The sequence below is a fragment of the Crinia signifera genome, chromosome 4 (assembly GCF_055691185.1).
Source record: "Crinia signifera chromosome 4, ASM5569118v1, whole genome shotgun sequence".
Classification (NCBI taxonomy): Eukaryota; Metazoa; Chordata; class Amphibia; order Anura; family Myobatrachidae; genus Crinia; species Crinia signifera.
The window spans coordinates 303,348,665-303,360,872 of record NC_139220.1 but is presented as its reverse complement, the minus strand read 5'-3'; the positions used below and the strand labels follow the sequence as shown (position 1 = coordinate 303,360,872).

General features: G+C 40.4%; 1 protein-coding gene across 1 annotated transcript in view; it reads left to right on the top strand.

The window, feature by feature from the left end:
* Window positions 1-12,208, top strand: part of LOC146073259 (uncharacterized) — a 385,449-nt gene that overhangs the window by 138,435 nt on the left and 234,806 nt on the right. The gene's annotated exons all lie outside the window — the stretch shown is intronic.

Sequence of the window (12,208 nt, the reverse complement as noted above, 5' to 3'; positions counted from 1 at the left end):
TGAGCGACCCCTGTCAGGGGAGGGAGAACCCAGAAAAGTGAGGCTGTAATTAGCTTCACTTAAGAGTCTGAAAATAGATTGAAGATATACCTTAATTATTGTATTTTTGTAACCATATGTAAGTGATACACATCAGTTGCGCTCCAGACTTTAAGTGAGGACAGCGGCAACTGCCCCCCTGCCAGAAGCTATAAATCGAAATGCACTTGCTCACTTGCTACAAAGGCACAGGTACATTTCCTCGCAAGCAGCAGCAGTAGCAGCGGATTTAAAGGAGATTTTCCCCCCTGTTTCTCCATATTTTTCTCTCTGTATTTTTGACAAATTTTCTCATAGGAAATCACATGCATTTAAACCTATCAATCAACCGTATATATTTGCACTGTAGTACGGAAAGGCACCCCTTCCCTTGATCTAATGTTAAGGAGTTATGCTATAGTACCCTCAATAAGAAAAGTGGTCCTATTATTAATAGCCACACACTGCACTGATGTTGAAGACATATGTTGTATTTTTCTGAGGCACTCAATTTGCTAACTAGAAAAATTATTCCCTCTATTATCAGTGGTGTCAGACCACATAATCAAGCAGTTGTCTATACATTTGGATATATACAGTTCTGTTTGCACCACCAGGTTAATTAGAAGGAATATGACAGCTGTGGTATCAGAAGATTAATAACCACAGCATATCAGTGAAATACTAAACTGAAGGAGTGCATCACAACACTCTCTCAGAATTGTGAATTGTCGTAGTTTGGTATTGCTGTCACCTGCAGCATCTCGGTGCAATACCAGCAATAATAAGCCTGCAGATTGGTTGGACATTGGGCTGACTATAGCAGTGCAACATTGTTTCATAATATTTGACTCTGTGTTACTATTTGTAGTGCCTTAGTTATATACAACAGAAATAAGTGGGATTACTACCACAACAAAGCAAACAAAAAATACTTCCCCAAAGGTATATTTTCTCTAGCCTGTAATCAAGTACATGTAGCAAAAAAATATATAGCTACAATATAGTTGTTTACAGTATCTGTCTAGTAGAGACATTTTTTCTCGACAGACGATATATGTTTTATGTATGTTTTTCTAATTGTACTGTCTCTATGGGTAATTTATTCCTCTCATAGCACAGAAATCACCAAATAGACACTCACAGTAACTGTGACTGTCATTTGATAGAATTTCACTTTTGTTCTGTCTAGGAGATACAATTTCTCTGACAGGCAATACGTGTTGTATGTATGTGTGAAAAAATGTTTTTTGTCGTTAAGGTTGGCTCCCAATATCTTAATAAATAACTTAATAAAAGCTATTTTTTAATAACATATAACTAATCAAGTTGTGCCGCCACAAAAGAGAGAGTTCTTTTCTTTCCTTCTTTGTTGCATCATATCACTCTCTGGGGAGCACCTCCACTTACATCATTCAGAGATACAGAAGTATCCAATATATCCTTTTATTGTGGAACAACACATTGAGACACATAAAATAATCTTTTCTGTGTAACTGTCAGTGATACTAGTGCAAAGATAAAATTTCCCTCTTCCCCTCTCCCCAGGCAAATACAATAAATATGATGCCTGGGATGTCTGCCTATGGTGGTGTGTGTGTCTGTGTGTGGGGTGGGGTGCTGTGAGCTACAAATGTTATATCTGCATATGGTGTTGTAGGGGGGGGGAGGGCATAAATTTAATGCCTGCAATGTCTGTTCATGTGGTGTTTTTTTGTCTATGGGGGTTATGATGGTCTCTGCTGTTTATCCATTGTGGGGGTGCTGACTAGGGTCAGAGGGAGTGCTGAGAGGGAATGATGGTGGCTGTGTCTTCTGTTTATGGGTGAAGGTGGGTGAAGTCTGTCTAGGTCTGTAAACAATCACACAGAGCCACGAAAATTCCATTGGTCTGTAACTAATTATTTGGAAATCCCCCTTTTAAAATCCTGCATTTGCCAGTGTGTGTGTGTGTGTGTGTGAGGGGGGGGGAGGGGGGGGTAAAAGGATTTGCCTAGGGTGCTGAGTTACCTTGCACCGGCCCTGGTCTTAAGGCTCAGACCCGTTTTAAAGTGCCGTTTAAGAATACCGGGCCTTTTCCCGTTTCTTCAGTGTGAAAGCAGCATTATAGGTAGAGCTTAGGGCTTCTATGAGATTATCCAACACTGATCCTGTATTGTCCTATATTATACTTTCCCACAGATTTTCTTTTAATATTAGAATTGGAATCAGCGCTACTGCTGTCACTGATAGTACATGGATGCTCCTGTTCCATAGTCTGATCCATGGCCGACAACAGGAGGAAAGATATACATGATATTACAACATGTGATCACCCAGTGATATAGACAATAGAGGGGCTGCTACCCTGTAATTCAGACACTGATTGTATAGAATAGATTGTCTGTATATCATATCTAAATAGTTTTTATTAAAACAAGTATTAAAACAATAGAAGAGATAAAATGACACACAGGTTCCTTCACACAGATGTATATTAGGAAATGTCTCTGCTTGTCCAAGTGATTCTCACCAGACCGATTTTATGGGACAACCGATGATGTCTGACTCCTAGAAGCACAGTCCAAGCATATGTTGTTACAGTATCTTACCACGTGGGGATAAGTTTAGTGATGTTTGTGATGTAAATGATGGTCGATCCTGTAATTATATATAATAATAACAGTCCCAATGCCAATATCTGAGTCACAATAGAAACTGCATCCATACTGGTCCTGGTCTGGTCCAAGCAGAGATGGATGACCTTAATGTGGGAAAACAACTGTGTGCTAGGAGTTGGTTATATAGTAAATCAGAGATTTGGGGCCAGAAGGAAGTGTTCTTGGTGATAGATGCAGATCATTTGTCTATTAGGTAAAGGGTTAGGTAAGGTCCTTATGTCTTTAACATTGCACAGGTTGTGTTTTAGATTTATTGTTGAAAAATGGAAGAGAGACCATAAGGAGATACATTGGAAGATCAAAACCTTGTTCTACCTCTCATGCCATATACAGGATATATAGATAAATCTATCCCACTTTGAGCATCAAATAGTCACAATTAAAAAAATAATTAAATAGATAAAAATGGATTATAAACTTACTAAGGTTAAGAATTGGGGAAGATAATCAACATCAGGTAACATATATGTAATCAGTCCATGAGACAGAGGATAGATAGTATTACCAACATTAGAAGCACTTTTATATAATGACTGAAATGAAAATAAATTACACTACACACTATATTCATCACAAGCGTCACCATCACAGACACAAGACACAATATTAAAGCTAGTTCTGGTCACAAAAAGATACAAAAAAAAATACACAATATATATTTTTTTAGATATCACAAACTGCAAAAAATCTGTTTTATAAATAAAATAATACATTTTCTTACAGCAGACTACAGTCACCTTTTTTAATTTAAAAGGCTAAAAAATGTAATAGAAATAATTGTGCCAAATCAATCAAACAGACCAACACTATTGAGAAACCATTAAGAATATTTAAAGTTTCATCTAAATAACTCTCTAGATATCAATTAATTTTATTTAATGTGATTGTTATATAGATTTCAACAACTATATTTAATATTTGAACCATACAAAAGCATTTTCTAAAATAATAATATAATTTTATATCACAGAGAGCAATAATGTTTATAATAATAAATATGAATTGCCATCTTATAACCACCCTATAAATCCCTAGAAATGGGATCATTGGGTAGACAGCAAATTGGTCGACAAGCATTAGGTCAACATGCAGGAAGGTCATCATGACTGAAGGTTGACATTGATTAGATCGAAAAGGGCCATTAGGTCGGCACAAGCATTAGGTCGACATGCAGAAGGTCTCCGGTCAAAAGGTCGACATGTTTTTTTTTTTTAAATTGTCCCGGATTTCGACACAGTCGACATGGACACTGAAACATAGAACCACGTCCCCATTCTCCCACCACACCCTAGTGCAGGGCTGGGCAACACTGGCCCTCCAGATGTTGATGAACTACACATCCCAGCATGCCTTGCATCAGTTTCAGCATGGCCACATAGCAAAACTAATGCAAAGCATCCTGGGATGTGTAGTTCATTAACATCTGGAGGGCCGGTGTTGCCCAGCCCTGCCCTAGTGGATGGTAGGGCATGAAATACCACCTGTCGGCACAAGTCAACTCAAAAAACAGAGTTAAACCCCATGTTAATGTTTTGACTGTTGACCTTCCCATATCGACCTAATGCTTGTGTTGACCTAATGACCCTGTCGACCTAACCCACGTCGACCTTCCATCATACCTTCCTGCAATTCAGAATAATCATTTATTTTAACAAAATAAATTCTTGCAATTCATAGCACAAAATTTTGAAAAAAAATTGTACTGGAATATGCATTTATAATTCTGCATTTTATTGGGCTCCAGCATTGCATCTTATAAATGCTAACGCAGACACCGAGGAAGCCCCCTGTGCGATACGATCATCTGGTGCATTAACCACCATGCACGGCGGATGTCACAGCAGCTACAGATGGAGCCGGGCTTGTCTTTGCAGACGACATCCCCCGCCACCCGCCATCCCCCGCCACCCGCCATCTGTATCTGCGAAAGGGGAAGCACGCACACGAGATGCGTGCGCGTCCCCTTCCGATGGCGCTTCCCCCGGGTCCCCGCCGGCTTGTCGGCGGTCACCCGGGGTCCCCACCGCCTCCCCGCACCCCCCCCACCTAACCCTGTCCTTCTCCCTGAAGTGGAGACGGACAGGTTCCCGTCGCCTGCCGCACAGAAACTGAGACGCGCGTGCGCGTGAGACGCACAAGCGTCTCAGTCAGATGGAGAGCCGGGCTGCTGGCGGATCGCCAGTGGTGACGTTCTGGCGATTCGCTAGCAAGAGGGAACCTGGCTCCATCTGTAACTCAGGCAGATTCCGACACGGGTTATCAGCCAGATCAAAAAGGTACCTCTCTGTCTCCCCATATCTCCTTTCTACAGGCATTATGCTTTAGCACGTGCATACAGATATTGATACATACATCTCACCTTATTTCACCTTAACAGCCCCACCACTGACTAATACCAGCTTCACATTGCAGCTGTGACACGGTATATTGCCGTTTTGTTTTTACCATTTTAAAACAAGAACAGCTGCAGTGTGAAGGATTAATTGTCAATTTACCGGTTCCAGAATACCGGTATTTTGAAACCTGTTAAAAGCAGGATCCTACACGTTTCTGAACCGTTTTCCCTGTCCGTTTTCCCAGTCTGAACAGCCCAGAAACGGGAAAAAAAAAACTTTTAAATAACATTGTATGGCTTTCTATGGGTGAAATGGGTTGAATCTGAAGGTACAACAATGGTATTGAAACTGCAATATACCTTTACAACATGCAATATGAAAGGGGTTTAACCGGCTTTTGAACCATTTTAAGACATGTTTACAAAAACGGGTTGAAAGCAGGTTTTGGCAATGTGAAACCAGCTTGAATGTCGCTCACCATCCACCAATGCAATCCAATTGTATGTGAAGGCAGCAGCACACTAGGAAAAGGTAAAAGGCTGTTCTATGTCTCTCCTCCCTATCCCAACTCTTTTCCCTGAATACTCTCATCACAACCACTGATGGACAGCATTCTGTGCTGGGGTATTTCTACACAAGGTGCCACCTAGGTGAGTGGGACAGCAGATATTCAACTTATTTATATCCCTAGAGTCCCAGTAACTAGGACCTGCTCACTCACCATACCACTAAAGCCCCATTTGTAGTGGCAGTTAGCAGTCACTGGTACTGGCTGGTAACAGGGAGGGTGACCCCTCTGAAAACACCTGTTACCATACACTGCATATTGGATATACGTATATAGTGACCAGCAGCAGTCCGGAGAGACACACCGGGGAGACTATTCTCCTTTAACTACACTGTCTTTTACTATTTTCCTAAGGTGAGACAGTAATTTATACCTTGAACCAATAAAACACAGATTTATGGACACTTACCTGCCATGAAGAACAGTACAGGATATTATGTGTTATATAAAAGCTGCTGTCAGGTAATAAGGCGGACACTGACGCCATTATATCTCTTGCGTTACTTGACAATATATTCCCTGGCTACCTGCTTCTATGGATATGTAACATACAAATTGTCCATACAAATTATGTGAAATTCTTTAATTAATAATCTTACATTATACTAGTCACTGATTGATAATCTTGGGAAAAAGATATACCTACAGCAGTGTGAGATTATATCCCGATATTGTCATAGTTACTTGTGAAAAAAAAGCAGAGTTCCGGGAATTCTCTAGCGCTCCTTAATCCCTCTGCTGCAGTGGTTCTCAAATGGTGTTTCAATCTCAATAACACCCAAAAAAGGTACAAATGTTAGCAAGTGGAATGGGAACCGGTCTGCAGCGCTGGACAATATGAATAAATTTACTGGAAATCCCAAAGAGAAGCAGTCCACTCCGTAGTTTCAAGGTAAAAAAAGTACTGAATGCTTTATTAAATAAAAAGTCACATAAAAGGAAGAAAATTTCCTTAAAAAATCACACAAAAACAGTCTAAAAGTATATAAAAAAAGGATTCACTCTCTTCTTTGCATAGGAGAGAAAACAATTTAAAGGTAGCTCACCAGATTCTTGGAGACGCAAGTATCCCTGTATGCTCCAGACTGCACTATAGGTCCTTATGGTGGGTACACCTATCTGGGTGTATGGGGTGTTTCAGGGCTGGGAGGCCGTTCTGCCACTACGGTTACCTCTCTAGTCCTTATGGATTCCCCAGATCTCAGCTCCACCCGGACTCACGGTATTGCGCTTTGGGTTCTGGAAGCCGCACTGCCACTACGGTTATTCCTTCCTCCTTCTGCGCTCACCTGAAGATCTTTACTGTGTAGTGTATCTGGATGGGTACTTTCAGGACAAAGGAACCGTACTGTCACTTGGGTCCTAAGTCCTTGACAAAGACCATAATTGTTAGAAACTAGTTGGTGAGCAGCTGGAGGATATTGCTTGTGGAGAGAAGGAGAAAGACCAGACTCCAAACAGACCAGAGTCCCCTGTATTATCACACAGTATCCAGCTAAGAACTTTTGGACCTGTGTGCCCGCCAAACGCTGCAAGTGCAGGCAGCAGAGGCGGAGGAGTGTGCCAGCACTTTATATCAAAGCTGGACACTCTTTAAACGGGACCCGGGATGGGGAACCACGCAAGGGAAATAAACCGCAGTGGCAGTGCGGCCCTCCATTCCGTGTTATACCAGACACCGGGGATCCCTTTTTGGGAAGAGTAAGGACTTAGGACCCAAGTGGCAGTACGGTTCCTTTGTCCTGAAAGTACCCATCCAGATACACTACACAGTAAAGATCTGCAGGTGAGCGCAGAAGGAGGAAGGAATAACCGTAGTGGCAGTGCGGCTTCCAGAACCCAAAGCGCAATACCGTGAGTCCGGGTGGAGCTGAGATCTGGGGAATCCATAAGGACTAGAGAGGTAACCGTAGTGGCAGAACGGCCTCCCAGCCCTGAAACACCCCATACACCCAGATAGGTGTACCCACCATAAGGACCTATAGTGCAGTCTAGAGTATACAGGGATACTTGCGTCTCCAAGAATCTGGTGAGATACCTTTAAATTGTTTTCTCTCCTATGCAAAGAAGAGAGTGAATCCTTTTTGTATATACTTTTAGACTGTTTTTGTGTGATTTTTTAAGGAAATTTTCTTCCTTTTATGTGACTTTTTATTTAATAAAGCATTCAGTACTTTTTTTTACCTTGAAACTACGGAGTGGACTGCTTCTCTTTGGGATTTCCAGTAAATTTATTCATATTGTCCAGCGCTGCAGACCAGTTCCCATTCCACTTGCTAACATTTGTCATAGTTACTTGTCTTGCACTAGAAATGTGATGTTTCCATGTAAAAGCACATACACTGGGATAATTGTGTAATTACACCACTAATTGTGTGCTCTCATATCAAGTCACGTGACTACTCTCGGGCTGAAGGCAACATTCAAACATGAAATAAGACTATTACTATTGCTGAAGTGTTCTTAGCATTGTCTTTTGCCACCCGCCCGTATGTGATGTATTATAGACACACTGTTTATACCTAATTAGATTATCACTGGTAACATCTATGTGTTTCACTTTTGTACAGTCTGTGAAACTAACTATATGTATCCAGTGCTGACAGGATTATAATTACAGGCACTTTCCATTCAGCAACTGTATAACTGGATTATTTACTACGTATATTTAGATCTTACTTGCAGACTAATGCTGTGTACACACGGGGGCGATAGGGGCTATAATCGCTGTCCTAATGTAGATAGCCACTAATACTATTTTCAATTAATATCTTCTATTTTGTGAATAGAGGAGATAAATTTAAAACAGTGCCCCAATAAAAAGAGAGTGATTTTCCTTCTATTACTGATATGTAGAACAAGTCTTTCTGCTGAAACTCTGGCCAGACAATAGGTGACTCCTAAACAAAAGGTCCCTTTGGTGACATAACAGAATGCCAAAGGCTGCTGTGATCTAATTACTATACAAGGTGTTACCCTGCCAGGGTGTAATTAGCATTTATCATTGTAGTAAGTGACTTTAGGAATATTTACACCTCATTTACAAGACAAGGAGCTGGGCAGGAGGAGCTGCTGTGGTGAAGGACTGTATACTAATGTTATGTGACCCTAATTTACATGTCACCTCTCAGTGTAAGAATTCCTGCAGAGCATCCTGGGAACTACTGGGGAGAGATGGGGAGGGGAGACTATAAATAGGCTGTATCAGGCCACTGGGAGCTGATGGAGGAGGTGCTGGGTCAGTTACTGGTTGGAGAGCTGGGAGGACGGAGGAGTAAGAGAGACAGAGGAAGGATCCCCAGAGTAAGGTAATTATTTTATACATAAGATTATGCTGATAATTACACAATCTGTTTTACTATTCTTTTGTGAATATTGCCTTGTTATTAGTGATTACATTTTATTTGACCAATATATAATAAGTTATTATTACTATATAATATAATAATATGGCCTTATTCTATGTGTGATATTGCAGTTAAGTATTCATAAATCAATATACCAGTTCATGAAAGATCACATTATATGTATAAATATATTAAAGGGACTTTATAATTTTACATCTAAATTGTATGTGTCAGTAATGTAGGGGCAGGAATCATTTAGATGTCACATAATTATACTGTATAATACCATATGTGTTACAATATATATAATCAGTAATATGTACATTATATATCTCTATGTGTTCTTTATCAGTTATATGATATCATGTATAAGTACCATATGGACTATATCTATATATTCTCTATCATACTGTGGGATCATTTGTATAATATATCTGACGTAATAAAAGGATAATGCTGCTCCTCACCTTTATGGGGAATTGGAGTGTTTTGCATGCTGGCAGTCACTAGATGGCGCCCAATGGAGCTTCACGTTTTGCCCTGTTTGGGAGCTGACATTATGGTTATGTTGGCTAGTTACTTGTGTGTATATATATATATATATATATATATATATATATATATATATATATATATATATATATATATAGGATGCAGGTTGTTCGGCACTCTCTGTATGCGTGGCAACTGCGGCTGGTGCCTTCCACTGAAGGCAATGTACAGACGATATCCTTGGACACCTTGAGCAGGTAAAACCCAGGGAAATGAGGCGGCACTCAGTCGACTTGTGCGATAGATTTTTATAGGATATTTGCAGATAAAAATACAAGCGTTATTCGTAACGTTTCGAGACTACATCAGTCTCTTCTTCAAGACGTGCGCTTAGAAAAGTGCAGAGTGCATTGTGCAAATAGAAGTAAGAATACAGAGCTCGTAGGCTCTCTTACCTTAAATGTGCTGCGTGTGGGGTCCAGACAGCGGGGATCGCAATCTCTACCCCACACGCAGCACATTTAAGGTAAGAGAGCCTACGAGCTCTGTATTCTTACTTCTATTTGCACAATGCACTCTGCACTTTTCTAAGCGCACGTCTTGAAGAAGAGACTGATGTAGTCTCGAAACGTTACGAATAACGCTTGTATTTTTATCTGCAAATATCCTATAAAAATCTATCGCACAAGTCGACTGAGTGCCGCCTCATTTCCCTGGGTTTTACCTGCTCAAGGTGTCCAAGGATATCGTCTATATATATATATATATATAGAATCCAATCACAGCGGCACTCAAACGGACTTGTATCAGAAATGAAAACACCAAACAAGATATTTAGGTCAAAGTAGCGACGTTTCGGAGGTTAATCCTTTATCGAGCAAAGCCAACTTGGCTTTGCTCGATAAAGGATTAACCTCCGAAACGTCGCTACTTTGACCTAAATACCTTGTTTGGTGTTTTCATTTCTGATACAAGTCCGTTTGAGTGCCGCTGTGATTGGATTCTATCTACTTGCATTTGGGCGTCTGCACCTTGGCAGCTGCAATTGGGATACGGTGTGCCTGTCCTTTGGGATATATATATATATATATATTAAAGAAAAAGATACCCAAACCGCGCTAACGTTTGCTAGTGGCAGCAACTCTGAGGGATCCTCTGTTAGACAGGAACCAAAGTAATAGAAATGAGATAGAAGGGAGTTCAGAGTGCGCCTCTAATTACAATCACAAATAATATTTCAATGAATTGCTATATAATGTTTTTAAAAAAACAACATTTATTCAAAAGTGTCTTCTGCAAGATGTCGGTAGCCCTAGGCTACCGACATCTTGTAGAAGACACTTTTGAATAAAAGTTGTTTTTTTAAAAACATTATATAGTAATTCATTGAAATATAATTTGTGATTGTAATTAGAGGCGCACTCTGAACTCCCTTCTATCTCATATATATATATATATATATATATATATATATATATATATATATATATATATATATATATATATATATATATATAGAGAGAGAGAGAGAGAGAGAGAGAGGGCAAGGGGGGGGGGGGAAGCAGTACTCCAAGCATCTTGAATAAATTAAACTCTCAGGCCATCCTATAAGGACAACGTTTCGTTGCTTTTTAATAAGCAATTTCTTCAGGTCATGGCATCTATATATATATATATATATATAGAGTTTTTTGAAAGGAGGGCACTCACCAATTCGCAGAAAAAATTCTTTTATTCAGTTCATTAAAATATTGAACTCAAACAGTTGTCATCAACGTTTCGGTCCGCATTTCAGACCTTCGTCAGGACAGAAGGTAGGTACAGTGGAGCAGGGAGGGTGAAAATAAATTCTTTCCCCTCTGGTATAAATAATAGTACCTATGGGTGAATACACCTATGGGTTGATTCTTCGTTTTTTGTATGTATGTATTATGTCTGTCTTTATTGAACTAGGTTAACATATGTTAGTGGTGATCATATGGTGAACCTAATATCCATCCTTACACACCATGCAGATTTTCTATAATGCCCACTTATCCACCTGAAGCCTTCATCCTATCAAATTTAGTCCATGTATGGGCGAGCCACTGTATTGCACACATCCTCTTGTCCACCATATAGCGAATTATACACATCATAGACACCTTGTCCAATCACCTTAGCCCTTTTGGTTGCTAGGTGCTGGAGCGCATACATCGCGCTGTGCACCGCAAGTTAACCGGATGTACGCGGTACGCGTCACTTCCGGGAGGACGCTTACACTATGTGACACCGAAGCGGCTGTGCGGACAATCGGTCTGACAGTCCCGCTGAAATCTATAGTGGTGGTTGTAGAGGTGAGGGGGCGCACTTAGTAGGTGAGTTGTGTTTATCATCATCAAGGCACTGGTGGGTTTTTAGTTCTTTTTCTGTACACGCCGGTGACGAAAACAAGATGGCGGTGCGTTCCATTTGAATGGAACGCACGCCAAATCGGATATAGGTGGTATGTATCGCTGCCGTTATACCCACTAAATTTGTAGCATTACTAATATTACCCTGCTGTGTACGGGGTCAGTATACCCTGATGGTTTGTAAAGTGGATATATATCCTTAATTAGGTGGATTAGGAGTGATTTGAATCCCATTGGTTGATGGGTGACACTTCCTGTGTGGATGGGTATAAAGGTTCACCATGGGACCATTTCCCATTAGGTCTCTGTTGGAGTAAGATCTCTTGTTGCCCTGATGTCTGTCCTGACGAAGGTCTGAAATGCGGACCGAAACGTTGATGACAACTGTTTGAGT